This window comes from Lissotriton vulgaris, unplaced genomic scaffold (assembly GCF_964263255.1).
Source record: "Lissotriton vulgaris unplaced genomic scaffold, aLisVul1.2 SCAFFOLD_1007, whole genome shotgun sequence".
Classification (NCBI taxonomy): domain Eukaryota; kingdom Metazoa; phylum Chordata; class Amphibia; order Caudata; family Salamandridae; genus Lissotriton; species Lissotriton vulgaris.
The window spans coordinates 64,955-83,883 of record NW_028253487.1 but is presented as its reverse complement, the minus strand read 5'-3'; positions in this window follow the sequence as shown (position 1 = coordinate 83,883).

Genomic DNA, 18,929 nt, shown 5'->3' with positions numbered 1-18,929 from the left:
TTTACGCTAGTGTGTATTGTGAGAGGTCTCCAGACCGGGCGGTGGCGATGTTTAAATATATCGACATCTTTAGGAAGGCGCATTTGCAGGTGGGTGGCTATTCTTGGCTCAACTATGATGAGGAGTTTCGGGCTAGGGTAGGTCTCTACAATGACAAACCTTGGGGGGGGGGGGGGGGGGGGAGTAGACCAGGAGCTTTGTCTACAATGGATGTCTGTACATCAGCCATCAACAACAATCCATACGGCAAGTGGCCTCCCTATAACTTATCGGCCCTTTCTGCAACGTCCCGCTCAAATGGGGGCGGGCGGGGTGGGAAGAGCAGAGTTCAGAAGAAAACCAAGTTACACTAAGCACCCTCTTTGAAGTCCAATGTCAAGGAACAAACATTCTTTTTTGTTTCCAAATACAATATTAATATTATAGTTCTTTTTCACCAGTTTCAACAATCAGTTCATAAGTAATAGGGAAGCTTCAAAGCATGGATCCAAAACCGTATGTAGTTCTTTCAAGATCTTTATTTCAAACACATTAAAAAAAAATTTCCAGCTGCTCAGCAGTGGAGATCTGTGCCTCATAAGCTCAACGCTCAACGAACTAGACTTATCAAGGTCTACGGGACTCCAAACTACATGAATATAAAGAACTGATCTCCACAAAGTGACTTACGCGACCCTTTTGACAATCAAGCTGGAACTTACACCTATATCGGCGTAACTGTCAGCATCTTAACTAATAGGATTGTTAATATTGCCACATCATACCTGCTTCGCCTATTTGACAAGAACCTTTCGGAAATAAGACCTGCCCATCCACATCTAGATTGCCTTGAAAAAGCCCCCAGAGGGCGAAACACGTGTCGGCAGTGCAAAGCTGGAAATTTTTTTTTAATGTGTTTGAAATAAAGATCTTGAAAGAACTACATACGGTTTTGGATCCATGCTTTGAAGCTTCCCTATTACTTATGAACTGATTGTTGAAACTGGTGAAAAAGAACTATAATAATATTGTATTTGGAAACAAAAAAGAATGTTTGTTCCTTGACATTGGACTTCAAAGAGGGTGCTTAGTGTAACTTGGTTTTCTTCTGAGTATTGATACGAGCATTAAGTTGCTCTGTGTAACACCCCGGGTGGTGGGTGTCTTACCAGGTTCTCAGTGCACCTCTTCCCTTGATATTTCACACACGACCTGCCCAGAGGAAATAGTCTCCAACAGAAGGTGCGGACGTTTTCTCTCATTGAGAAACGCTACCACCAACATTACTGTATTACTTGGGAAGAGCAGAGTTGCCTGCAGCAGGAGCTTGTTGGAACTTTAATCGCGGTTCCTGCATCAGGCAATTTTGTAAGTATACACACGAATGTTCACAATGTGGGGGTAGGCATCCAATCTCACAGTGTTTCCCCAATCAACAATTTTCTAAGTTATTTTGGGGCTTTAAACTAGGTTTTCGCATTGGTTAACAAGGCCCTCGTTCTCAACATTGGGCGGACAACTTAAAATAAGGATTTACCTCAGGTTGTAAGTTTGAAATTGAACAAGGAATTGCAATTGGACAGAATAGCAGGACCTTTCCCTCAGTGTCCTTTAACTAAGTTGATGGTCTCTCCTTTGTTGGTATTTCCTAAATAAGCGAAGGGTGAGTTTCGATTGATACATCATCTGTCTGGCCAGAGGGTCAGTCAGTAAATGATTTCATTTCACTAGAAGAGGCAGCTGTTTCGTTTACATCAGTGGACGACACCTTGCGTTTAGTTTGTTTGGCAGGCGATGGGGCGGAATAGGCCAAATGTGATGTACAGGGAGGCGTTTCGCTTATTGCCAATTCACCTCTTAGATTTCGAACTGCTGGGGATGTTTTTTGAGGATGCTTTCTATGTGGATCGTGTTTTACCTATGGGCTGCTCCATTTCCTGTGCTTTGTTTGAAACATTTTGCACGTTTTCTACAATGGTGTTTGGTGGGAAAAATTTGGTCATTCATCTGTTTGCCATTATCTGTTTGATTTCTGTTCATTAGTCTGGCAAAACTTGGTCAATGTAGAAAGGTTTTGGAGTGTTTCCAGGTAATGGCTGAGGACTTTGGGGTGCCTTTGGCTCCAGGTAAAACTGAGGGACCAACTACCCGTTTGATATTCTTGGGAATAGAGATTGACACGGAGGTCATGATGGCTCGTTTGCCACCCGATAAAGTGAGTGAAATCTGGTCATTTTTGCGTGAAGTGCTTAGCAAGCAGAAAATCGAGCTCAGGCAAGTGCAGCGTTTGCTGGGTTATTTGAACTTTGCCTGTAGAGTTGTGAGGGCAGGTAGAACTTTCTGCAGACGGCTAGGGTTTGCCATGTCAGGAGCTTCACTTCCCCATCATCGTATAAGCTGACTAAAGCTGTGAAGGATGACCTGGTAATTTGGCTGCGGTTTTTGGAGACTTTTAAGGGAGTTTTCTATACATTTTCTAGAAGGTGACTCTGTCTGGCAGGCTCAAAATATTTTCTGATGCCTCTGGAGCCCAAGGTTTTGGGCTCTTTTTGGGAGGGACGTTGCTGTGCTGCACGTTGGCCGCAGCAGCGTTTACATCAGGGCCGTAGTATTGCATTCCTAGAGTTCTTTTCCTCTACTGGTGGCTCTCCGAGTGTGGGGTGAGGAGATTTCGGGATCGCTGTGTCCTTTTTCACATTGACAATATGCCTGTGGCAAATATAGTCAACTGGCAGAGAGCTAGAGATGTGCGTGTGTTGCAGTTGTTGCGTTACTTTATGTTGCAAACTCTTAAATGGAACATTGTCTTTAGAACACAGCACATACTGGGTGTCAATAACTCCATAGCAGATGCTCTATCTCGTTTTAATTGGCAGACCTTTCGTTCTTTGGCACCAAGTGTGGACAGCTGCAGAACAGTGATTCCTTCGGAGATCTGGGACCTGGGGGAGGGAGGATTGCTGAATTGGTGGACCAGTCCATTTGCTCCGTCAACAAAGCGTAGTTACCCCCAGGCGTGGTCCGAATTTTTTTAGATATGCTTCATCACAGAATTAGGGAATTGCGGTGGTTGGTTATGAGGAGTTCAATTTACGTTTTGTGCTGTCTTTGATAGACAGAAGTTTGTCACACACGACTAAAGCAGGCAAACTTTCTGGGATTTCATTTTATACCCAGTTGTTTTGGGGGATGGAAGTTTGAGGAAATAGAAATTTTACGTGGCCAGTGTGTCCCCTACATGTACCCCATGTATGTCCAGGTCACCATGCAATTCCCTTCTCATGCCTGTAATAATAATGCCTCCGCATTTCCGTCCAATGTTAGCATGTCAGTTACCAGGCCCTCCTTGAAAGAAACGTTAATTCTGTACTGAGGCCTATGTTGCCAATGCATTCACATGGTGCACGTTTAAAAGTCGAGAAGAACCCGTTTTGTGGCTCAGCTGAGCCAGGACCCGAATTCAGGCTCCATGCCTCCTGACACTCTGAAAGCTGCAGTTTAGTTATGTATCCCTGACCTTTCACATACTTCCTGCTCAGCCGAGAGGTGCCCAGCCCGGCCTGCCAAGACAGTATTTTGCTTACAGTTATCTGCCCTGCTCCACAGAAACACATTCCTGCTTAATGAAAAGGGTAAACATATTCCGCCTACAGAAGATAGGGCCTAGCCTTTCTGTCTCCATTCAAGTGATTTACAGAACTCGCATCCATAGAAGGCCCATGGCCCCACGCAATACACGAAGAATTATATGCACACACTAGCATTTAGTGATGAGCAGCCTTTGCTCGAGCGACCTTTAATTCAGATAATACATCCTCCAAACTCAAGATATCAGATAATACCAGAAGTGCAGGTCGTCCTGACATCCAACAATTCTCTACTAGCACGAAAGTCAGCTCCCCCCAGTTCCCCCAGTTTCACGTCCATTCCACGTCATGGCCAAGTTTGCGCACACAAGTAGGGTAAAGGTTCCTGCTGACCATGCAGACCCCCTCCATGTATCCACCCACCTATGACACACCTATGACTCATCAAGTGAACACCCACGTGTACGCCTTCTTACACGCCCTTCTCACGCCCATGTGCTCTTATCTCTCTCTTTCACTTGCTCCGCCTGGAGCGCTCCGCCTTCTCTATGCAAGTTAATGTATGTTTTAAAGTATAAATAATGAACTCTGTGAATAAAGTTCAGATGACGATCCTTCCTGATCCCTAGTGGTGATGGAACCCGATTCTCCCTTAACTCGAGTTACTGAATTAAAGCCCTTTTGAATCGGACACCACGGACTCTGCCTCTCATTATATGCATGATCCTTGTTAATGTATAGAAATTCCGACAGGGTAATTATTTTATTTACCACATAATCTGGCGCCCGAACAGGGACCAGTCCCCTTCCCCACGCGCCAGAGATGTAGGTCCAGCCCCCTGCCCCCTTCTACAGCCGTGACGGACTTCAAGTGTACACGACAGCGGGACTTCCTGCCTACTCCCTCAGGCCCACGGAGGAGACGGAGACTGCGACCAGGCATCCACACGAGGCGGTGAGGATTGCGGACCATCCCAACCAGAGCCCAAGCCGAGAGAGCAAGGTCCGAGGTATCCCGAGGCCCACCTGTTCCGAGGCGCATGCGCAGCAGCATCAGCAGTAGCAGTCACGCAGTATCGAGTTTCCGAGGCCTTCAAGTTCTGCTTCCCGGTGAGTACCGTTATTGGGAACGCATAGAGACGGGTTCATTTATTTGAGCCCGGTAAAGACGTGTCTGGGTACACAGACACGGTAAAGACGTGTCCCTTTCAGTGGGCATCGTAAAGACGTGTCTCTTTATGAGACCTGTATGGTTGTACTGTAGTGCAGTACATAAAGTAAACAGTTTTTCAAGTTCATGTTTTTTTTCCTATGTGCTAGTTAGAATGCATCTGTTTTTAATGTTTTAGTGTTGTAGTATGAATGATTGTTTTCAGTCTATTTTTGTGTATATTGTGTATTCGTTAAGTTTGTTCCAACATGCCACTGTTTTCGAAATTACGTCAGATAGGGACCAGGAAAGGGATACTCGAAGAGTCAGTTCCCGTCCCGCCTAGAGACACACCTGGTCATTTTATGTATCAGAAGCATGGGCTAGATGCCATACTGTTTTTAGACTTATGGGTAGATTACACGAAGGATCTAGAAGAGAAGTATAGATGGCCTGCCTCAGGAACATGGGATGCTGAATGCATTATGAAAGTAGAGGAAGCACTATGGAAAAAGAAAGTGAGACCGTCCCAGAAAGATGCCATTGAGTTATGGCGTAAAGAAGCGCATAGGAGAGCAGAGAAAGAATTCCACAAAGCAGAGAGAAGTAAAGAAGCAGCAGAAAAAGCCAGAGAAAAAGAGCTAAAGGAAGAGGGGGAACGGGTCAAGGCAGAACAAGCAGATAGAGAAAGAAATGCCCTCATTGCAGGTATTTATCCCGTCCTCACAGAAGGACTAGCTAAAGTGACATCCTCAGAAGTATCCAGTAATTTGCCGCCACCACTAATACCGACTAAAGTACGTAGACATAAACAGACAGAAGCTGAGGCTTTTATTTCCTCCTATCTAGAAGAGCCCGCTCCGGATTATGTAAACGCAGAATTCCCTCCTCCTGTCCCTTCTGTCAACAATCCTTTTCTCCCTCCGCCCCCAGCACAGGATCTGCTTACACAACTGCGGCTTCCACCGGCCGTGAAAGACGACGTAGAACAAGGGGCAGTGGGAGGGGGGCCACCAAATACGCCACAAACACCGCCCGCAACGCGAACACTGCAAGAGTTAGGGCTACAACGAACACCACAAATGACAGCATCACCCTATAAGCATAATGTAACGATTTCACATTGCATATACGATCCAGTACCAGGTGTGGGTACAATGCTCGTGTTCTCACTACGACTAAGACGCGCTGTAGAGTATCTGATCACATTACCAGGCATGAAGGAAAATTTAGACAAAATATACCATTTCATTAGAACGGGGGAGGGACCCGAGAGTATAGAAGAGGTCATGGAACAAAGAAAGGTGGAGATTAAATGCACAATTTTACGTTTTTTGATTAACTGTCTGATCAGGGAACAAGACCAGCCAGACAAAGGAGTAACTAGAGGTCTGACTGATTGGAGTGACAACATAGCTGCCGGTAGACATGATAAAGTGGGACAGACAGAATGTATGTACAGGAAAATACGAAAAGAAATATTAAAGTTACACAGGAAAGAGTCTGATGAGAAAGAGGATTCAGCATCAGAAGATGCTGAGCACGTAACCGAGGAAATTGATAAAATGAATTACGTAGGCAAAGCACGACAGTTTGGCAGGCCCAAGTGCCTCGACTACCGCAAACAGGGACCTCCTATAAAAGAAAGATATTCCCTCGAAAATCTATTCCAAGCTACTGAGAACGCACTGAAAAGACGAGTAGAGTGCGATAGACCCCACACCCTACACGAACAGGAATTAGCCCGGTCAGCCGTTCAATGGGTGTCTAATTCTAACATATATAACAGTGACGTAGTGGCTCAGACCTTTTTGAGCCTTCCTCCGAACGAACAGCATTTGGCTGGTATCCACCATGAATTAAAAGACATTCTCCGCATAGGGGATTACACGTACGCTGACATCATTAAATTATTGAAAGTATTGTTACCTGCTGGTATTTACGAAAAGCTTAAAGAGAAAGATTGGGAGGTGGGAGAGAAGAAGATAAGTTGGGCAGAATTGGAAACTGAGGATAAAGGCCGGCACCCTGGTGTTGGTCTTGGGGGAAAAAGCTAAAGCCCTACCTGAACTCCTGATACAGGTCCTGCCGAGATTATTGATTACTAGAAAGGAAGATTGGGATGCTATTTCAGCCTGTAAACAGAAACAAGACGAGGACACTAGTGATTTTTATTCTAGATTCGAGAAATGTTTTTCTATTAATAGTGGCCTTAAGCCAAGTAGTGAATCTTACCCACATCCTTTTTGTGAGCAAACTAGTAGAGAATTCCTTACCCCCGATCAAGAATAGAGTACTGAAGGTTGAGAGCACCTGGCAAGCAAATAGCCCTTCCCAAATGTTGCAAATGTTACAATACCACCAGAAAAGAATTAGAGAGGAACAGGAACATGAAAAGAGACGCATGAAAGATACGAAAATGAAAGTGCTAGTTGCACAATCGGTACCAGCTAATGGGAATAAAAAGGGCACAACACCTGTTAAAGGGAACTGTAATTATTGCAAGCAACCAGGTCACTATGTAAATGAATGTGCCGTCCTGAAACACAATATAGCTACAGGCAAGACAAAAGAAAGACCGCATCCTCCCAGACAGAATAGCACCCCACAGAACACGCAACAGACAGTAGCGAATTTTCCACCCCCACCAGCAGCTGCCACACAACAAGCCACCCAGCAAATGTACCAGTACGCACAGTCAGACTATCCAGATTTCCAACAGTTCTCATGAAACAGCCTAGAGAGGGAGGTTGGCTTGCCCCTTATTGAGGTTCCTGTAGATCAAGAGGGTCCCTATGTACATAGTCGTGTATTGGGAAAAGACAGAAAATTTTTGATTGACACAGGGGCGAGCAGAACTACCATCAGTCATGACGAGGTTCCGGGGGCACCCCTCTCAGGCTCACAGAATGTTTCCCTGGGATTTTCAGGAAAGCCTATTGTTAATGAAGTGTCAAAGCCAGTTTCCCTAGGAGTCGGTCCATTGTCCCGTACAACAGACTTGTTACTTACTAAGTCATGTCCAGAAAATTTGCTTGGTATAAAGACATTGAAAGAACTGGGAGCAGTTATTTGTTGTTCTCCGGAAGGAGTGCGATTGTTTTTACGTGATTTTAAAGGACATTATGTGATGAAAGATTTCGATCCCAGACTCCAGAATGTACCACAGCATTTATGGGCACAAGGTCCGACTGACGTAGGTTACATGCACATTACGCCACACCGTGTCACACTCAAACCAGGAGTAGTACTGCCACGCATCCGACAATACAAGTTACCACCTGATGCCGTAGTAGCATTACTGAAAATTGTTGACGAACTCATTGCACAAGGAGTGGTAGTAGAAACTGACTCAAATGTAATTCACCTGTCATCCCTATTCTTAAACGAACAGACCCTAATGCACCACCAGTCTACAGACTAGTGATTGACCTTCGAGAACTGAATAAATGTATAATTCCTCAATACCCAGTGGTCCCAGACATTTCCTCATTACTGACTGCAATTGATTCCGAGGCAACGTTCTTCACTGTAATTGACCTAAAGAACGCCTTCTTCAGGGTCCCAATCCATCCAGAGAGCCAATACCTCTTCGGATTCTGTTTAAATGGACGCAGCTTTAAATTCACGAGAGCTCCTCAAGGATTCACAGAAAGCCCTAGTATTTACAGTCAAGCATTAAAAAGACAACTGGACAGTATTCACATGCCTGCCAACACCGCACTGCTCCAATATGTAGATGATATCCTGATCACAGCACGAACAGAACTAGACTGCGAACATGCATCACTGACAGTCTTATACTTTCTGGCAGACAAGGGGCACAAAGTGTCCCCTTCGAAGCTACAATTCTGTGCACAGCAAGTGGTGTACCTTGGACACTTGCTGTCCAAGAGGGGTAGACAGCTGACACAAGACCGTATTCAGTTAATTGCCAACCTTTCACAGCCCAAGACACAAAAGGAAGTACGGGCCTTCATTGGCCTCACTTCTTACTGCAGACAATGGATTCCCCAGTATGCATATCTAGCCAAACCACTCATACAGCTAACAACACAGGAGGCAGCGTCTTCGACTGTCCTCCCTTGGACACAAGAACATACCCTTGCATTTGATGAATTGAAAAGAGCCCTATGTCAAGCACCAGTTTTAGCGACTCCTTGTTACAGCAAGCCTTTTACGCTTTTTGTCACTGAACGAGATGGAACAGCATTATCTGTCCTTACACAAGATCAAGCAGGAAAACACAAGCCTTGTGCTTATTTTTCTAGTACATTGGATCCAGTGGCCCAGGCTCTGCCTGCGTGCCTGAAATCAGTTGCAGCAACAGCCCTAGCAATAAGACAGAGTGATTCCATAGTGTTAGGACACCCCCTGACAGTACAGGTTCCACATTCAGTGGAGGTTCTCTTGAACAGGACACAGACACAACATCTGACCGTAGCAAGACTGACAGGATATGAACTGACGTTATTTCAGCCACACATAGAGATCAGACGATGCAACATTCTGAACCCTGCTACACTTTTGCCCTCAAGCACAGAAGACACTGCACCACATGACTGTGTGGAAGTAATTAATACAGTGACGAAACCAAGACAAGACCTGACAGACATTGCATTGCCAGACCCTGACCTGACACTTTATGTGGATGGTTCATGCATGAGAACAAGCACAGGAGAGTTAGTGGCCGCATATGCCGTGACCACTGATACTGAAGTCATAGAGACACAACGAATAGACACACTGTCAGCACAAGCAGCAGAGCTCATCGCTCTGACACAAGCCTGCATACGAGCCAAGAACTTGAAAGTGAATATATATACAGATTCACAGTATGCCTTCGGGGTCGTTCATGACTTCGGAGTGTTGTGGAGGGAGAGAGGTTTCCTGACCTCTCATGGGGCCAAAATTCAGCATGGTCCCCTTATTCAAGCTCTGTTAGAAGCAATACATTTGCCTACAGCCATAGCCATCATGAAATGCAAAGCACACACGAAAGTTACAGACACCATTTCCCAGGGTAGCGACCTGGCAGATCGAACAGCTAAACTTACAGCCCAGACTCCAACAGAGACTCCAACAGACACGACAAAGACAAAAGTGCCATCACCGACAAACAGCATGACAGTCAGGGATCCCTCACAAGATGTACTCGACATACAGACACATGCCACTCCAGACGAAATAAAGAAATGGACTGAACAAGGAGGGGTCCAGACTGACCAGGGTTGGATGACAAAAGGCAAAGCTACATGGTTTCTCCCTGACTCTATGGTTCAAGTCATCATAAATACAGCACATAGTCCAGCACACTTAGGAGAAAAGGCAATGCTAGACAATTTACAGAATATTTGGTTCAACAAGCACCTGCGTGCAGCAGCAAAACAGAAAGTACGCACCTGCATGATCTGTTGCCAGTTCAATCCAGGTAAAGGCTTTCCAGTGGAACAAGGTGGATTTCATCCTCCTGACCACCCTTTTGAAGTCCTCCAGATGGATTATATCCAGATGGACAGATGTAGAGGATACAAATATGTCCTAGTAGTTGTATGTGCACTATCTAGGTGAACAGAAGCATACCCAGTCCCAGATTATACTGCTGTGACCACTGCCAGGCAATTGGTACGAGAGTTCTTTCCACGGTACGGATTGCCCCATGTCGTGTACTCAGATAACGGTCAGCCATTCTCCTCTGAATTAATGAAGCAAGTATCTTTTCTGTTAGGTTATCAGTGGAAGTTTCATTGTGTGCGACACCCGGAGGCAGCCGGACTTGTAGAGCGTCACAATCAGACGCTCAAGACAAAGTTAGCGAAAGTCTGTGCAGAAAAAGGCGTGGATTGGATGGTAGCCTTGCCGGTTGCCCTCCTTTACATGCGTATGGTAGCTCATTCCAGAACAGGACTGTCCCCTTACAAAGTGGTTTTTGGTAGACCACCGAATATGTGGGGTACGCCTATGCCAAAGAAAATTACTGAAGTTGACAGTAATATGCTGACAGATTACCTGGCTTCCTTGATGTCTGCACTCCTCTCTTGTCGTTCACAGGTTGCCGCCGCCTTCCCCGACAACACCCAAGTCAAAGAGCACACCATCGTTCCGGGGGATGTAGTGCTGGTCCGGAATTTTGATCGTTCAAGCCCTCTTGAGCCCCGCTGGCGAACGCCGAAGTTAGTACTGCTTACCAAGAGGACTGCCGTCAAGGTCGAGGGACGTAAGGGCTGTATCCATGCCCAACACATCAAGAAATTCCATGGAAATACCGGAACTGTGATCGAAACTAAAGACTGCCCCGAACTTAATGACTCAAAGCCCCCTTTGCTAGAAAAGACTCCGCAACAAGAATATAGGTCCAAATTACGGTCTAGTAAGTCAGACAGCGTTTAATTGTTTAAGTCCACTCTGTGGTGAATCGGTTAGACAGGTTCCTGACATGTATAAGATCGTAGACCAGAATAGCAGAAAGAGAGATAAGAAAGAAAAGTACTGCAAGACTTTACGCAGTAGATGTATAGTAACTCTGATTATTATGTTTCTTCTAAGTATGTCGATTATATGTATCAGCCTGACACTACATGTTTTCTTTCCTCCTATTGCTTCACATATACACTCTTACTTTAATAACACTGTAGAGCACACATTCAGTGATCTGCCACCCCATGAATTGTCATATCGACTAGCCCTGCGCAACAATACCTTTATTCCAATGTTGCACCATTCTCATCAGACCAGCAATGTAACGAATTGCTGGGTATGTGGCCGACTCCCACCTTATCAGAAAACAAAGGGAGTTCTGCCCCTTTTTCCTTTCCCGTTCTCGCACAATGGTTCGTGCGGAGCATGGTTTGCTTTAATGTCATCACAAGACAGAAGGTTCACAGATTCCCAGAGCGATTGGATCTGGGGAGATTTGAATACAGTAATGAATAAAGCATGTTTTCCAGACGAAGATGGTCTTCCCCAGAGGAAAGGGACCGATCTAGAAAATGAAGTGTACAAACAAGGAAATGCTTCCTTTAACTTTATGATTTTGAATGTCCAGTCCGAGACAAATACAGGTCCACCGTTCATAACAGTCTTACCAGTAAAAGGTGAATTATGCGTTAGAAAGAAAGGGTCAGTGCATTTGGGACACAGTGATTGTAATACTGTGGTCGAGTTCAATGATAAAGGAAAGTCTACTTTTAAAGCTTCCCGCCATTCCTATTTCATTTGCGGTCAGACAGCCTATGTACGTCTGCCCTTAGACTGGGGTGGGACGTGTTATATTGCGTTCCTGTTGCCACCCGTTTTTCTAGCCCCATCCCATTATCATCGAGATTCCCGACTAGTGCATGTTCGAAATAAGAGGGAGACTGATTCCCCAGTGATTGATCAGACTGAGACAGCTTTGGAGCAATATACAGATTTCAATAAAGGATTCTTTTTCTTCATAGGTCCCGTCCAAAACAGTAAATTAATACGCAGGTTAACAAGAACTCTTGAAGCAGTAGTAAATGAGACTGCATCTGCTCTGGCGAACTTGACGGAGGAGCAGTCTGCGATGAGACTTGTTCTTCAGAACCGCCTTGTTCTTGACGTCATCCTGGCAGATAGGGGCGGGGCTTGTAGAGTGATCGGCTCCAGTTGTTGCGTGTTTATTCCTAATAACGCGCCATCCGTGTATGCAGCAATAACAAGACTCCACAAGATAGCTCACGAGATACATCAGAACCCAGGCACATGGACTTGGTCCGGTTGGCTCTGGAGTGTAATATCGGCATGGTGATGGAAAGTATTGTCGTTCCTAGGAATGATGCTGCTAGTTATATTCAGTTGCTGTCTCTGTCTGCAATGTGGCCCAGCGATTTGCAGCTTGTGTGCCACTGCCTGTATTCCCCATCCACGTATACAAAAGAAAAAAGACGAGCAAATGATGCTGTATGATCAGATATACGGTCTCATGAATATAGACGTGTCCTGAAGGGCCCAGTAGGGGACAAGGAGGGAATGAGGAAATAGAAATTTTACGTGGCCAGTGTGCCCCCTACATGTACCCCATGTATGTCCAGGTCACCATGCAATTCCCTTCTCATGCCTGTAATAATAATGCCTCTGCATTTCCGTCCAATGTTAGCATGTCAGTTACCAGGCCCTCCTTGAAAGAAACGTTAATTCTGTACTGAGGCCTATGTTGCCAATGCATTCACATGGTGCACGTTTAAAAGTCGAGAAGAACCCGTTTTGTGGCTCAGCTGAGCCAGGACCCGAATTCAGGCTCCATGCCTCCTGACACTCTGAAAGCTGCAGTTTAGTTATGTATCCCTGACCTCTCACATACTTCCTGCTCAGCCGAGAGGTGCCCAGCCCGGCCTGCCAAGACAGTATTTTGCTTACAGTTATCTGCCCTGCTCCACAGAAACACATTCCTGCTTAATGAAAAGGGTAAACATATTCCGCCTACAGAAGATAGGGCCTAGCCTTTCTGTCTCCATTCAAGTGATTTACAGAACTCGCATCCATAGAAGGCCCATGGCCCCACGCAATACACGAAGAATTATATGCACACACTAGCATTTAGTGATGAGCAGCCTTAGCTCGAGCGACCTTTAATTCAGATAATACATCCTCCAAACTCAAGATATCAGATAATACCAGAAGTGCAGGTCGTCCTGACATCCAACACTTCTCTACTAGCACGAAAGTCAGCTCCCCCCAGTTCCCCCAGTTTCACGTCAATTCCACGTCATGACCAAGTTTGCGCACACAAGTAGGGTAAAGATTCCTGCTGCCCATGCAGACCCCCTCCATGTATCCACCCACCTATGACACACCTATGACTCATCAAGTGAACACCCTTTTCACGCCCATGTGCTCTTATCTCTCTCTTTCACTTGCTCCGCCTTCTCTATGCAAGTTAATGTATGTTTTAAAGTATAAATAATGAACTCTGTGAATAAAGTTCAGATGACGATCCTTCCTGATCCCTAGTGGTGATGGAACCCGATTCTCCCTTAACTCGAGTTACTGAATTAAAGCCCTTTTGAATCGGACACCACGGACTCTGCCTCTCATTATATGCATGATCCTTGTTAATGTATAGAAATTCCGACAGGGTAATTATTTTATTTACCACAAGTTCAGGGTGGTTTTTTTTGGCTCCGTAGGATGTTAAAGGGTTTTAGCAGAACCAAGGCTCCTGCGTTACCTTTACGGGAACCAAGTACGCTTGTTCTTCTACAACGGCTGTTAGGGTGGTTACCCAGTTGCTGTCATGATGAATGGGAAGTGGTTAGATTTAGGCTTTGCAGGATATGGCTTTTTTTTGGAGCTTTTCGGGTTTCGGAATTGCTGGGTTTAAGGAATCAAAAGGGCTTTCAATTTTCTGATGTTCAAGTTTTGAATGGTTCGCTTTGCGAATTTGGTTACGACAGTCAAAAACAGATCAAATGGGGAAAGGGACATGGTTTCAATTGGGTGGGTTGGGGGTTGTTGTCCTTCGGGTGAATGGGTGTTCGAGGCATGTGGGCTGCTGAATTCATATCTGTGCATAGATCGCCGCCTAGTGTTGGGTCCGGATGATTGCACATTGTTGTCCTGGAAGAGTCTTCGAAGTATCACGAGATAGGTGGCTCCTCCCCTGGACTGCAGTGCGCATGGGCATCGACTCCATCCTCAGATTGTTTTTTTCCACCATTGGGTTCGGATGTCTTTGGGTTCCCTCTAGTCGGAATCGATAAAAAACTTTCTTAAGACCAAAAGGTCTTTAGTTTAATCGTCGGTATAGTCTTGCGTTCGGTCTTAGTTATTCCAGCTCGGTGCCGAGCCGGATTCCCTACACCCGCGTGCTGTCGACGCGGAAGGCCCAGTCAACGCTTCAGACCCTATCGACCGTTCATCATGGAACGTAGTCCATTTAAGAGATGTCCCGTCTGCAACTCGAAGTATCCCCACATCGACGTCCACCCGGTGTGCAACAAGTGTCTGTCGCCGGACCATGATGAAGCCAAGTGTATGGCTTGTTCCCGCTTCAGGTCCAAGAAGACGCTTAAGCTTTGACGAGCTGCGTGCCAGGAGGCCCAGCATGCTGCACCGGCGCCTGTGGACATCTTCGACGCAGGGGATGTCGAGGAAGAATCTACCAGGGACATCAGTGAGTCGAACCCCGCGTCGGACGTCGACTACGACGCGGATGCCAAAATGTTCGAAGCCGAAGAAGTCATCGACGAGGTAGGAGATGACGACGGGGCCCTCGGGGCCATGGAGGATAGCTCAGACGAAGAGCTTCCTCAAACTGACACTGGGGCCGTGCCAATTCATAAGGCTCAGGTCGAGGGATCGCCATTAGGCCTTACCCAAGATCTTACGATGGGTTCTACGGCCCCGCCTTCGGGCTCGGCCACGGACATTGCTGCTGAGCCGCACCCTGGCAAATCGAAACCGAAAGTGAAACCTACGGTCTCTACACAAGACACTGTGCAGGTCCGGTCCTCGAAACCGAAAGTGCGCATCGCTTTGGTCGGATCCAAGGCCTCGGAGCCCTCGGCGCCAAAGAAGCAGAAGGGTGTCATCGAGCCGAAGGCTCAAGTCAAGGGCGTCGAGACGAAGTCTGCCGCGCCGAAGACTAAAGTCAAGGTGGTCGAGCCGAGTGCGTCGGCACCGAAGACGGTCGACACCAGCAAAGGACTCGGCGACCCGAAGAAGGCTCTCTGTGTCTCGAAGAAAGGCCTAAGCGACCCGAAGGTTCTCGAGACTCCGCGTCAACCGGACAGGGCCAAGGGCGGCGCACCCCGAGAGTCCACTCCTGGTGAGACCTCGAAGGATTCTGTCGAGCCGGCGCGCCCATCCGCCGCTTTCATGAAAAGGTGACGGACTCCCTACAGCGCATCAGGGACAAGACCTTATCGGTCAGACCGAAGGATCCTCCGAAGCCGATTGAGAAACTTCATAAGGCGTCCACGCACATTCATTTTACGTTGCCGCCGAAGATGGCGCCGAAAGCTTTCGCTCCTAAGGCAGTCGCCAGCGTCCCCGAGAAGGTTTCCTCGGCGCCGTAGTCGTCAACGGTGGTCCCCAGCCCGCAGCCTCGACGACCTTCAGTGGACAAGCAACAAGAACACTTCATTGATGCCGAAACAGGCAGGCTTTCCCTCCACAAGTGGAAAATTGCCTCAGAACGTCCAATGGAGTCCTACAGGATTCCTCTGAAGAAAAAGAAGGACTCTGCTTCCACTCCTGTCTTGGTGGAACCACTTTCCCCGCAGACTCATAATGTTTCGCCCACTTACTCTGATGTGGACGCTGGGGAGGGCAATGAGGAGGCTGAGTACAGCTATCCTGTCTATACAGACCCTGAGGATACCATTGAACCCTGGGCCGCTGGTGCTGACCCGAGTGATCTTCATTCGGGACAAGACCCTCAACTATACTCTGCGAAGACGTCTCCTACAGAAGACTCTGCAGCTTTCAATGCCCTCATTGAACGGGCAGCTAACAATCACAACGTCGAGCTCCATGCTGACCCTGTTGATATCGATTTCCTTTTTGATACCTTCTCAGTCTTAGAGAGGACTGTCAAGACTCTGCCTATGCTGAAAGGTGTCTTAAAACATGCTGGAGAGATCTTTAAAGAGCCTACCAGGGCGAGGGTGATAAACCCTAGGATCGAAAAGAAGTATAAGTCGGCACCTACCGATCCTACCTACATCAAAGGACAGTTGCCTCTGGACTCCCTTGTCGTCTCGAATGCCCGGAAGAGGGCTAATTCTCAGACTACGGGTGATGCTCCTCCCCCAGACAAAGAATCTAAGGTCTTTGAGGCATCAGGATAGAGGGTAGCAGCACAAGCGGCCAACATCTGGCGCATTTCAAATACACAAGCGCTTCTGGCGAGGTATGACAGGGCACACTATGACACACTGGAGACCCTGTTGCAGCACCTGCCTGATGAATACAAGGAGGCAGCTGAGATGCTTATTTAGGAAGGGAAGCTGATCTCTAATGCTTCAATTAAGTGCGCTCTGGACGCGGCTGACACCGCAGCCAGGGCCGTCAACACTAGTGTTATGCTACGACGACATGCCTGGCTGAGAATCTCCGGATTTAAGCCAGAAATACAAACCACCATCCTTAATCAAACAGTGAATCCAGATCACCTGTTTGGCCCGGAGGTTGACACCACCTTAGAAAAAATTAAGAAGGACACTGAAACTGCTAAATCTATGGGTGCCTTGCAGTCCCAGCAGTTTTGGGGTGGGTCTTTTCGTCGCTCAAGCACTAGAGGCGTTTCCAGAGGCCAGCTCTCCCAGACCACGCAGTACTACAAAGGCAACACTCAGTCCACGTACACCAACAAGAGTCGAGGTGGATATCGTGGTAACAGCGCCAAGGGCAGAGGTCGTGGAAACAACTCCAGATCCTCTGCCACCAACAAACAGTGACGCCTTGTCACTGCCCCCCGACCACGCAACACAGGTCGGGGGAGACTCCAGCAGTTCCTGCCAGTCTGGAAAACCATCACCACAGACAGGTGGGTCAGAAAACGTATACAATACGGTTATTGTCTGGAGTTAGTATCCACTCCACCCAACATTCCCCCAAGACACCATCCTATGTCTGCCGAGCATTTGTACTTATTGCAGCAGGAGGTCATCGTCATGCTGCAAAAAGGAGCAATAGAGCTCGTGCCTGTGCAGGAAAGAGGCACAGGGGTCTACTCCCTGTACTTCTTAATACCAAAGAAGGACGGGTCCCTCAGGCCCATCCTGGACCTCAGGCCCCTCAACCAGTACATCCTGTCAGAGCACTTCCATATGCTGACCCTGCAGCAAGTGCTCCCGTTGCTCAGCCAGGGGGATTTTCTCGCAACTTTAGACCTAAAGGATGCGTATTTTCACATTCCACTTCACCCATCACACAGGAAATACCTCCAGTTCACCATCCAAAACCAACACTATCAGTTCAAGGTTTTGCCTTTCGGAGTCACCACGGCACCCAGGGTGTTCACAAAGTGCCTGGCGACTGTGGCGGCGAACCAAAGGAGACAGAACATCCATGTCTACCCTTATCTGGACGACTGGCTCATCCAGGCGAAGTCAGCCCAGCAGTGTGCCGCCTACATGTCCCACACCATTCACCTCCTTCACGATCTGGGATTCTCACTGAATTACCCGAAATCCCACCTCCAGCCCGCCCACATACAGCAGTATCTGGGTGCGACGATAAACACTCTGGCAGCCACAGCACAGCCAAATTCAGTGAGGGTCAGCAGCATTCAATCGCTGATTCAGAAGTTCAGACCTCAACACTCGCTTCCAGCAAGAGTGTTCATGCAGTTGATAGGCATGATGGCCCCCTGCATCTCCATAGTCCCGCACGCGAGACTACATATGCGTCCGCTTCAGGAGTGCTTAGCACGTCAGTGGACTCAGGCTCATGGACAGTTAAAAGACCTAGTGTTGGTGAGCGGTCGGGCATACAACTCTCTGCATTGGTGGAATCCACAAAACCTTTGCAAGGGACGACCGTTCCAAGAGCCTGTCCCACAGATCATCCTGACGACGGACGCCTCTCTCCAGGGTTGGGGAGCCCATGTACTCCATTACACTGTGCAGGGACTATGGACGCAACAGCAACGGAAGATGCACATCAATGTTCTGGAACTGATGGCAATCTTCATGGCACTAAAAGCTTTCAAAGTACATCTGTGCAACAAGGTCATGTTGATCCGGACGGACAACATGACAGCCATGTACTACATTCAAAAGCAGGGAGGTACCCACTCTCCGCAGCTGTCTCATCTGGCTCAGAGCATGTGGAAGTGGGCCATTCAAAGGAACATCTTCCTCATGGCAGAACACCTCCCGGGCAAGGACAATCAGATGGCGGACCTGCTCAGCAGGTACAGCCACCAAATGCACGAGTGGGAGTTGCATCCATCAGTACTCCAACCGTATTTCCAAAAGTGGGGTCATCCACAGATAGACCTGTTCGCCACAAGGGAGAACGCAAAATGCCAAAGCTTCGCCGCCTGGTTTCCACACCCACAGTCGCAGGGCAATGCGATATGGATGAACTGGTCAGGCAGATTTGCGTACGCTTTTCCCCCAGCACCTCTGATACCGCTGGTGGCACGCAAACTCAGGCAGCACTCGATGACTCTCATCCTGGTTGCTCCGACATGGGCTCGCCAACCATGGTACACCACGTTTCTAGAACTATCCGTGGTACCG